General features: G+C 46.0%; 1 long non-coding RNA gene across 1 annotated transcript; it reads right to left on the bottom strand.

The window, feature by feature from the left end:
* Positions 1–7,663: 7,663 nt before the first annotated feature.
* LOC144321655 (uncharacterized) lies at positions 7,664–9,420 on the bottom strand. Its single transcript, XR_013387247.1, has 2 exons — positions 9,082–9,420; positions 7,664–7,765 (listed from the first exon to the last, which is right to left on the bottom strand). It is a non-coding gene; the product is annotated as an uncharacterized LOC144321655 (long non-coding RNA).
* Between the last annotated feature and the right edge of the window lie 2 nt (positions 9,421–9,422).

Consider the following 9,422-nt stretch of genomic DNA (forward strand, 5'->3'; position numbering starts at 1 on the left):
TGCTTTTTTACTAGTGTGTGTCCCATAGGGCTCAGGGCTATGAGATATTTCTGTATCTGGCTTTAGGTTCCTCTGAGCTTTTACATAATCAAATCAATATAGCCATGATTCACCCTCTGGCAACAGCTGCTCCCTGCAAGTTTGCTGCTGCTTCTTTAGTGGCTAAAGAGAAAATAAATAAATATATAGAAAGGAACTTATTACGAATCCGTAAACATTGATTTGCTTGGTCTTCGGTCTTCCTTTTTAATTGCTCCGCAGACACACGCACACACATGCACACGAAGTGAGCACATAAGTTCACGGTCAGAAATGAAGTGGCAGCGAACCGTCCACGTGTTTACCATTGTCTGTACGGAGGAGGCTCCTTCTGCTTTTCAGAGTCAGACTTGCTGCTGGTCTGTCCTCCGGGGTCCTGTGCCTACACCGTCCTCATCTTCTTCCCCATCCCTGTGAATTCCCTACATTCCGGACATGATTTGGGTTCTTGCCTCTCTCTTGGAGTCGGATTGCTTCTATCAGGAATTTCCCTGCCCTCTGCCTGGCAGAGATGCTCTCCCTGGGACCTGCATCTCGTCCCCCTGCCATCGGTGAGAGCTCAGGCTTCTCCCTCCCCTGTCCTGGGGACGGCTGGCCCGGACCCCAGAAGGAACAAAGTGGGCGAGTGGGAAGGAGATGAGAGGGCACACGCAACCTGAAAACGGATTTCGCCACTTCCTCGGGCAGCACATCTTCCCCTCTCGTGTCTCCTGAGGATCAGCCCAACCTTTGCAGTTCACAGAAGGATCACTGGCTGCGGCTCCTGAAATCTTTCACAACACGCAGTCCGCCCCTCCTTTCGCTTCCCCTCCCTTCTTTCTCTAAGCAAATAAACAAAGATATCTTTCTTTCAGACTAAAACGTGGGCTGGTGGAGGTGAGGGAGATTCACTGTCATAGCGCACTGTCATCTACTTTCCATAGGCAATTTGGGATGACAGGGGTCTCTAAATATGGCTTTCTCAATGCCACTTGCTGCTGTGAATTGACATAAAGTCAACTGAGAAAATAGGTGTGTTTAGCTGGGTTTGGAGGAATAAAGGTGAAACCCCACAGCACCCGGTTTAATCCATTTCAACTCTGGTCCCAAACATCAGAAGCCTTGTTCATGATATGCTGCCTTTTTCCTGTTCTTCCCTCAGAAAAAGAAAAAGTTAGAAGTGATTGCATTAGAAGTAATAACAGAGACAAGGCAGGAGAGGAAAACCGCTTGTGTAATCAGGTGTGCTGAGCCCGAGGGATGACGGTTATCACAAATATAAAATGGTTTCCTGGGACACCTGGGTGGCTCAGTGGGCTAAAGGTCTGCCTTCGGCTCAGGTCATGGTCTCGGGATCCTGGGATCGAGTCCTCCACTGGGCTTCTTGCTTGGCAGGAAGCCTGCTTCTTCCTCTGCCTGCTGCTTCCCCTGCTTGTCCTTGCTCTCTCTCTCTCTCTCTCTCTCTCACCCTCTCTTTCTCTCACACACACACATGCAAATAAATAAATAAAATCTTTAAATAAATGGTTCCCTAATTATGGGGCAGTCTTACCACCGAAGCCATGTTTCCATGGCAAGGTTGCCATACCACTCTGAGAGAACTGCGGAACAGGATTCTTTAAAGATCTCCCTTCTTTGGGTAAATATGGGCCATTGAAAAGCATCATCCTGCAGGATTCTCGGTGCTTTTATATTCCAGGACTTCCAACCACCTGGGCAGACGTGATCTAGCTTGTATTTCAGGGAAGGGAGGAGGTAGTCAAATAGCACTGGGTGTTATGGCTCTGGCGACACTGCATGTTAGCATCTGGAGAGACACAATGGCTGTCATTTATTGAACATCTGCTCTATACTGCAGACTGTGCTAGGAGCTTTGTGTACATTCTTGTATTACGTTACTTCTAATCCTCTGGACAGGACAGCAAAGAAAGTCATATTATTCCCATTTATGGAAAAGGACATGGAGACTCAGAAAGCTTAAATGATGTGTCCAAATTCATAGAGCTGGTATATGATTGAGTCTCTTTGACCCCAAAGTCCGTGCACTTCCTCCATGCCAGTGTCATACAAAGTGTGGAAAAGGTGCCAAGGTGACCTTGAGTTGGTCTTGGGCAAACTCACAAAAAATTATATAATTGCAAGTTTCTTTTCAATGAACATTAAAAATTGTACCACATTGTACCCCGTATCTCATGGGTATTCTTAGGAAAAAGCTACCTTGGAGTTAAAAAGAAAGAGAACCAATGTGAATCAATTAAGTAAAATACGTAGAGATGTGGAGAGTGCCAATATGGTAAAACTCACAAGAGAGGCAAACGAATGACTAGAGATCAGGGAACCCTATAGTTGACTCCCTCGAAGAGCAGGAAAATTGGAATATTGTGAGTAGCTGCCTTGAATTTTGTGTTGAGAAGGATTCTGAAGCCCCACGTGTTACCTATTAGCGATGTCTGCCTTGGGGCACCATGCATGCTTGGGGGGAACCAGTAGTGACTTGCGAGGCCTCTTTGATCAAACCCAATATGTTCCTTTCCCAGAGGAGGAAGAAGCTCAGAAAAATTAACTGAACTGTTCAAATGTTTTGAGTCAATAATTCTATCATGAGTAGCCTTTTTTCCAACAGATCTAAACATTTGCTCATGGTTCCCCATCAATACATTTTTTTGTCCTTTGAGGAGGAGGGATCATGACATATGCAGCATTTCATCCAGGTTAAGTTATTTCTATCAGACTGGTAGAACTGGATTAGAATCCTGACCTATTCCGTGTGTGATCGGAGGACATGACCTTTGAAGATTCCTCCTCCACAGGAGAGCTCATGGTTCTAGTGCTGACAGGTTGGATGAAATAAACAACAGAGACCCCAATTCTGATTGATATATAGACTAAACAATGTTCAGTAAATGGCACCTACTACTCTGTTGCTCCCTCTCCATACAGGGGATGCTTATTCTATGCCTACTATGGGCATGAACCATTCACCAGTAGGGTTTGCACGACAGTGAAAACAACAGGCAATTCGTTTCTCAGCTCACACTTAGAAGGCTCAGCTGACACTTCCCGAGGCCTTTATGGACATCATCTTGGGCACACAAACCTCCAACCTCAACAACACACAAACGCACTGGTCCTGACCGCATGCTCTCACACCAGAAAAGTCAGAAAATACACTAAGAAAAATCCAATAATACTTACTTGAGGTTTTTAAACTCCTTGGGGGTAGAGAGATACAAGGCAGTAAACCAGCATAGGGAAAGAAAAACAGTTTAAAAAAAAAAACTAATAAAAAAATCCCATAGGAAGGAAATGGAAAGCCCCCGCCCCCCAAATGGAGCTAAATTGTGTGGTTGCTGTAGCTGCTTTCCTGGAAAGGGGGCCAGAAGCTGAGAGCATGGAGCACTTAGACTGGAATTGTTTTCTAAACAGATTTTTTTTTTTGTAGCGTGTATTTTTCACATATTTCAACCTTTCTCAAAGCACGCTGGCCAAAAGCAGTAAAAATGCTGTACTATTAAACTTAAATTAGGGGCCTGTGTCGGCTGAGGGACCCAGCTGGGTTTCTTCTGGCAACCGGGCAAAGGACGGGGAGGGAGGGCGGCACTGGGGCATGTTGCCCTCAGGTGCTTGCTGGGTGCAGCCCGGGAACACTCAGCTCCACCGGGCCTTGGCTAATCACAGCCAAGGCAGGGGTGAGGGAGCAGGGAGAGAAATTTTTTAAAATAATGAAGGGACAAGCCTATGTTGAGAAGGTAAAAAGGGGAAAAAAAAAAGTCTGTATGTTTTGAGAACCAGCAAGAGAGGTAAGGGCTACAGTTTCATTTGGATTCCTCGTCCCGAAAAGGAAGCCTTTCAGGACTTGGGGGTAGGGGGTTAGTGGGGTGGAGAGCAGTCCGAGTTTTATTCAGAACAGTAGGTTTTAGCTAAAGCCAAGTCGGGCAAAAGAGACATGTTCACAAGTCACCACCAGTTGTGGCCAAAAAAAGTCACTTTCCATCTTGTGATTTTCCAGAATCCTTGGGGACCAGATTGAAAGTAAGCTTTAGGACTTTTTTCCTCAGGAAAGCAAACTCTTGGGTGACCTGGGTCACCTTACCATCATAAGGACCCAGCATGGCCTGGCTTGCTCAGAGGGGACCTGAGGAAAGTTCTGTATTCAGGGATGAGTAGGTTTATTGATCTTATTGGAAAATGGGCATTTTAGCTTCTCTCCAAGGAGTCAGCCTGGACGTGTCAGCAAAGAGCCCCTTTGGACACATCGACCCAGGGTGAAAAAGTGTACTCATGACATTTCATGTCCACTGATTCTGACCGTGGAATCAGGACTACTGGCTGTTCTGCCTAACGGTCCACTCAGGAAGACAGGAGGGAGGAAGAACGGGATGACCTCTCCCTGCAGAGTGCTCCAGCCCGGCTCTGTCCCCAGGCGCATCACATACAGGCCTGTGGGCACTTACGGCAGCCGTCCGGGACCCACTGAGCCTTGGCACAAAGATTGTTGCAGTTGGGAAGGTCGTTTAGCTTGCAGATGTTTTGCAGCGAGAGTGGAACATATGAAACACTGCTGGTGCCACCGGGCCTTGCAGTTGGAGTCTGAGCTTGGGCTGCTAGGATCTGACCAAGGGAAACAAATGGTTGACCAGACATCTGAGAACATCTGTTTTGTTTTGCTTGTGTGGATGCAGCCCGCCTTGCCTGAGGTGTCTGCTCTTGGCTGAGATGCAAAGTGGAGGCCCGCTGCAAACGTGGGCAACGCCAAATATGGGCAAAGCCAACTTAGGTGATTGTGTTTTTTCCTTATTTAAGTCCCTTGGTGAGATGAGTTTCTTCCTATTCTAGTCCAAACCTAAACATTCTTCAGTATTTGAAGGGAGGGGACGAACACAGACCTGGGGTATCTCGGGTACCACTTGTCCTCTGGGCTTTGAGTCCTTCTCTCCTTCATAGTTTGGGATACTTAAGGGGCCTCAAATCACCACTGCTTGGACCACCCCACAACCAGGATGATAAAGGTGAGGCTGAGGGAAAGGGTGTATGATAGAGCTATCCTGGGAGAAGACAGAAAAAAAAAAAGAAAGAAAGAAAGAAAGAAAGAAAGAAAGAAAGAAAGAAAGAAAGAAAGAAAGAAAGAAAGAAAGAAAAAGAAAAAGAAAGAAAAAGAGAAAAAGAAAGAAAGGAAGGAAAGAAGGAAGAAACAGAAGAAAGAAAGAAAGAAAGAAAGAAAGAAAGAAAGAAAGAAAGAAAGAAAGAAAGAAAAGAGAGGAGAGGAGAAGAGAAGAGAAGAGAAGAGAAGAGAAGAGAAGAGAAGAGAAGAGAAGAAGAGAAGAGAAAGAAGAGAAGAAGGGTTAGGTACCGAGCATGTCCCCTTGGGCTTTGTAAGAATGCCCGGGTGCTCGGGGCAGAATGATGCCGGGCTTATCCTTGGTGGGGTGCTTGGGGAGCCTGGGCCCGAGGGGCTCTGGAACCGGAGAGCTGTCACCACCAAGGAGGAAAGAACCAGCCTTGCTCTGGTTCTTGCCTTCTGGAGGTGTTCAAGCGAAGCTGGGGGAGGAAAAGTGAATCGAGGCAAAGACCAGACATTGTTGCATTACCAGTGGCCCCCAACCCCGCCTCCGCCTCCTGCCCCCCAAATCATGATTGTTTTATGCGGTTCTTTCTCCCTTTGGTGAGGAAAATGGGATGTGGTGTCAATTACTGGGAAAAACATACAAAGTCCTAATGGCTAATCTATTCTTCTAAGTACAAGGAGGGCTACTACACCTAAGAGACTTGATCTAATTGTATAATAAAACTCGCATCATTCCAGGCAGGATCGGACCTGCCGGGTGCCGGAGAAGCTCCTGCGGCCACTGCTGCCCCGGGCTGGGCTGGGCGGGAGAGCGGTGAGCTGACCCTGGAAATTGCTTGTGGGGAAAATCAGAAGGGGGGACTGAAGGGAGTGGGGAGCGCGGCTGCAGGGAGCAGTGAGAGGCCATAAAGATGTGGGGCCGTAAACAGGATCTTCTGGTTTTATGTGTCTCCGTGGTGGCGGTTGTTTTCTCGGCTCGACGTGGATGTCAAGAGCCTAACCTTGGAAGGGAGTCGGCGGGCGGCTCCGGGATGCTCTCTCCCTACGTGGTCCCCTCCCGGCTCTCAGCTTCTGAACACCATCGTTTCAGAAAACCCCGGTGCTGAGCCCTCTCACGGCATCGATCTTGCCTAATTTAATCCACCCGCCGGCCCATGGTGGAAAATCCAATCATCATGGCACAGATGAAAAACCCAAGGGGGCAAAGTTGTCCCAAGTTAACATTGCAAAAAAGTGATGGTGCCAGGGCTCCCCCCGGGGCCTCCTGACTCGCTTCTGCCCTTTGCTGCTCCTCCCTGGGTGTCCCTGTCATGGGGTGACACATCCTCTGGCCGAGCCCTGCGGGTGATCGCCATCCGGGTGCCGGAGTTGGGTACCAGAGCTGGGAAGCTGGTGGCCATGCGGATCCTAAAATTAGCTTTTCTCTTTTCGACTCTTTCTGATCCAACCTAAAAACATGAAAAGGCTTGCAACTCCCCTTGCATGTACGTCCAGTGACAGCTTCTAACACTACCACAAAAGGCAAACCTCTGTTTATTTAAGCATTGGGATTTTTTTTTTTTAAAGAAAAATACATCTGGGAGTAGAAGTCACTGGGTTATAAATGAGCTCTCACCCCACCAAAGAAAAAAAATAATAATTATAATAAAAATAATGGCACCATATTCTCTGATAAACCAGTGCCAGAAAAGCTCTTGGGGATCAAGTTTTGTCAGTCCCCAGCTTTTACCAATTTAAATTCTTGGCAGAGTATTAAAAAAAAAAAAAAGTATAAGGTATTTGAAACTCCAGTCCCTCAGGTACTAAATCTAGTGTTTCCTGGCAATAGATGAATGTTGCTGGAGTGAAAACCTAGCACCACAGGACCATATCTCCATGGCTGTTCGTATTTATACTTAACAGACAAATATGTCATTCTTTCGGGATCCCTTTACAGGGCCAATTTTTTTTTTCCTCTCACATGTTACCCACCCTTTTCTGATAAAAGTGAAGGCAGACCAAGGCCAGGACACAGACTTTGAGTTAGTGCTCTTTTGGTATCAGAAACCATGTTTCCCCCGAGGTGCCTAATTTCCTAAGCCATGGTATAATGAAGAAATGGAACAGGACACTTGACCCATAGCTCCCTGTGCTACCAGTGAGTGGAAGCAGGATTGACACGGCCTGGTGACAGTCACTATCCAGTCACTTCACATTTCTTTGTTCTTTCTAGTGGGATGATGATCCACTGGGAGCATCTGTGGTCCCTCAGACGTTGTTGCCAGAACCTTGGCTTGCCAAAAGATGTTTATTTAACTCTTAACTCTTTCTGCACAGGGTCCCTTGGTCATATCCATGTCTATACTCCATTGATAAAGTGTGGGCCATTTTTTCTATCCTGGGCATCTGAAATTTTACCCTACCCCAGAATCCTCTACTTACCTTCCAGAATATTTTTCTATTCCACTGCTTCTACTCAAGTTTGTTCTCTCTCCTCTCCTCTAACCTCTGCTAGGGAGAGTTTACTCTAGAAATACCTGGAACGAATTCAAACAACTTACTTTTCCCGATTCTACAGACCATATTACAACCTTCGCCATGTAAGAAGAGAAGAGGGCACACATTTATTGAACACGTACTTCATTTGGGGCATTATGCTTAGTCCTTGTCCAGTTTTAAAGTTGGATGAAAAGTCTTCCAGACCTTGTGAAAAAAGGAACAGTATTAATATTTTAAGTACTTTCAAACCCTGAGAAGCATGGCATAAAATATTGCAATATGCCACTTCCATTTCTTTGTCCAATCTAGAGCTTCATATTTTTGTGAGTGGAAAATATATCCTTTAACTTTCAGAAAAACGAGTTTTCAGTCAAAGCGTTAAGATATCTCAACCCTCTGTACTTCGTAAAATATTTATATCATAACCTGAGGGACACGGGGCTGTCTCGGCAGAAATGGAAAATAACTGGGGTGAGGATTTTCAACAAGAAGTTGCCACAGGAACTTCCCACATCTCCTGTGAGTACCTCTTAAGCTTCAACCCACACAGCAGCCTTTCCTTGGCCCGGGCTGATGAGATGCTACTCAACCCACGAAATCAACTGAGAACCACAGCGCCAAGTCACAATGGCAGCAAGGTCGCCTTGTTTTGTTCTGCTGTTCCCAGAATAAGGCAACTGCTCAAGGCAGCCCCTGCTCTGTACCCTCCCTTTCTATTCTCCTTCTAAGAATTATTCATCTAGTCTCTCCCTTTCGGTCATGATGTCCATGCTGATCTCTATGCCTCCTGCTGACCTCTCCTCGGGGCTTTGGTACTGTGTTCCCAGCTGCCTATGGGACATCTGAACCCAGTGGCCTCGCCTCAAACTCACTGTGCCTACAAACAAACTCTTTCTCTCCCAGAATTCCCTATTTTACTCAACATCCTCTCTGCCAATTACCCACATCTGAGATACCAGCACCCTTCTGGTTCTCGAATCTCGTGTTGACAGTAGTTGCCATTAATTAATGATAACAGCTGGTTTTAATTGGATTCTTCCTATGTGCCATGTGCTTTGCCTCATTTGGCTTCAGAGTCTCCTTGAGCTCTCATCATGATTCTATGAAATAGATATTATTATTATTATTATTATTATTATTCCCATTTTGTAGGAGAGAAACAAACTCAGAGATGGGAAGTGGTTAGCCCAAGGTCACACTACTGAGTGTGGAACACCAAGTAATGGGTGCAGTTCAGACCTTGGTCTGTCCTTCTCCAGAGCCCACACCTCACTTCTCTACACTATATGGCAATCAGCCCAATTCTTCCAAGGAAATGTCTCTTGAAGTCCTGGTCTATTCCCAGGCTACCTCACTGCTCACCATCTTTCTCCTGAAACTGATTTCGCTAGCACTATGATTTCCCTGGATTGAGACTTTTCCCATCAGAAATATTATCAAGAGCTCATCTTTTAAGATATAATGTTTACTAAGTTGAGCCAGAACCAACCTCCAGTGGTTCTTCATGACAGCAACCTTACCCAAAGTGTGTCCTGAAATATTCCACACGCATCCCCCTCATTGGTGGGGCAAGAATTTTCTCTGTGCAAGGTAGGGGACAAGCCAGACTAATGGAGCTTTCATCCTAATGAAAAAGTAAGCATTGAGGTGATGAATGGTTTGAGAAAACATGCAAAATGGTTATGGGGGCCCCTGATCTAATCTCATCAAGCCAGCCGGTCAGGGAAGTTTCTTTTAGGAAGATCCATAAAGTGTTTATAGGCGTAACATTGGGTAGAAGGAAACTAAATATGTTTCTTTATTCCAAGTCTTCTTAAAGCTTGACAACGTGCTAAAATGTAGTGTGAACTTCCAAGGGGGT

This window comes from Canis aureus, chromosome 10 (assembly GCF_053574225.1).
Source record: "Canis aureus isolate CA01 chromosome 10, VMU_Caureus_v.1.0, whole genome shotgun sequence".
Taxonomy (NCBI): Eukaryota; Metazoa; Chordata; class Mammalia; order Carnivora; family Canidae; genus Canis; species Canis aureus.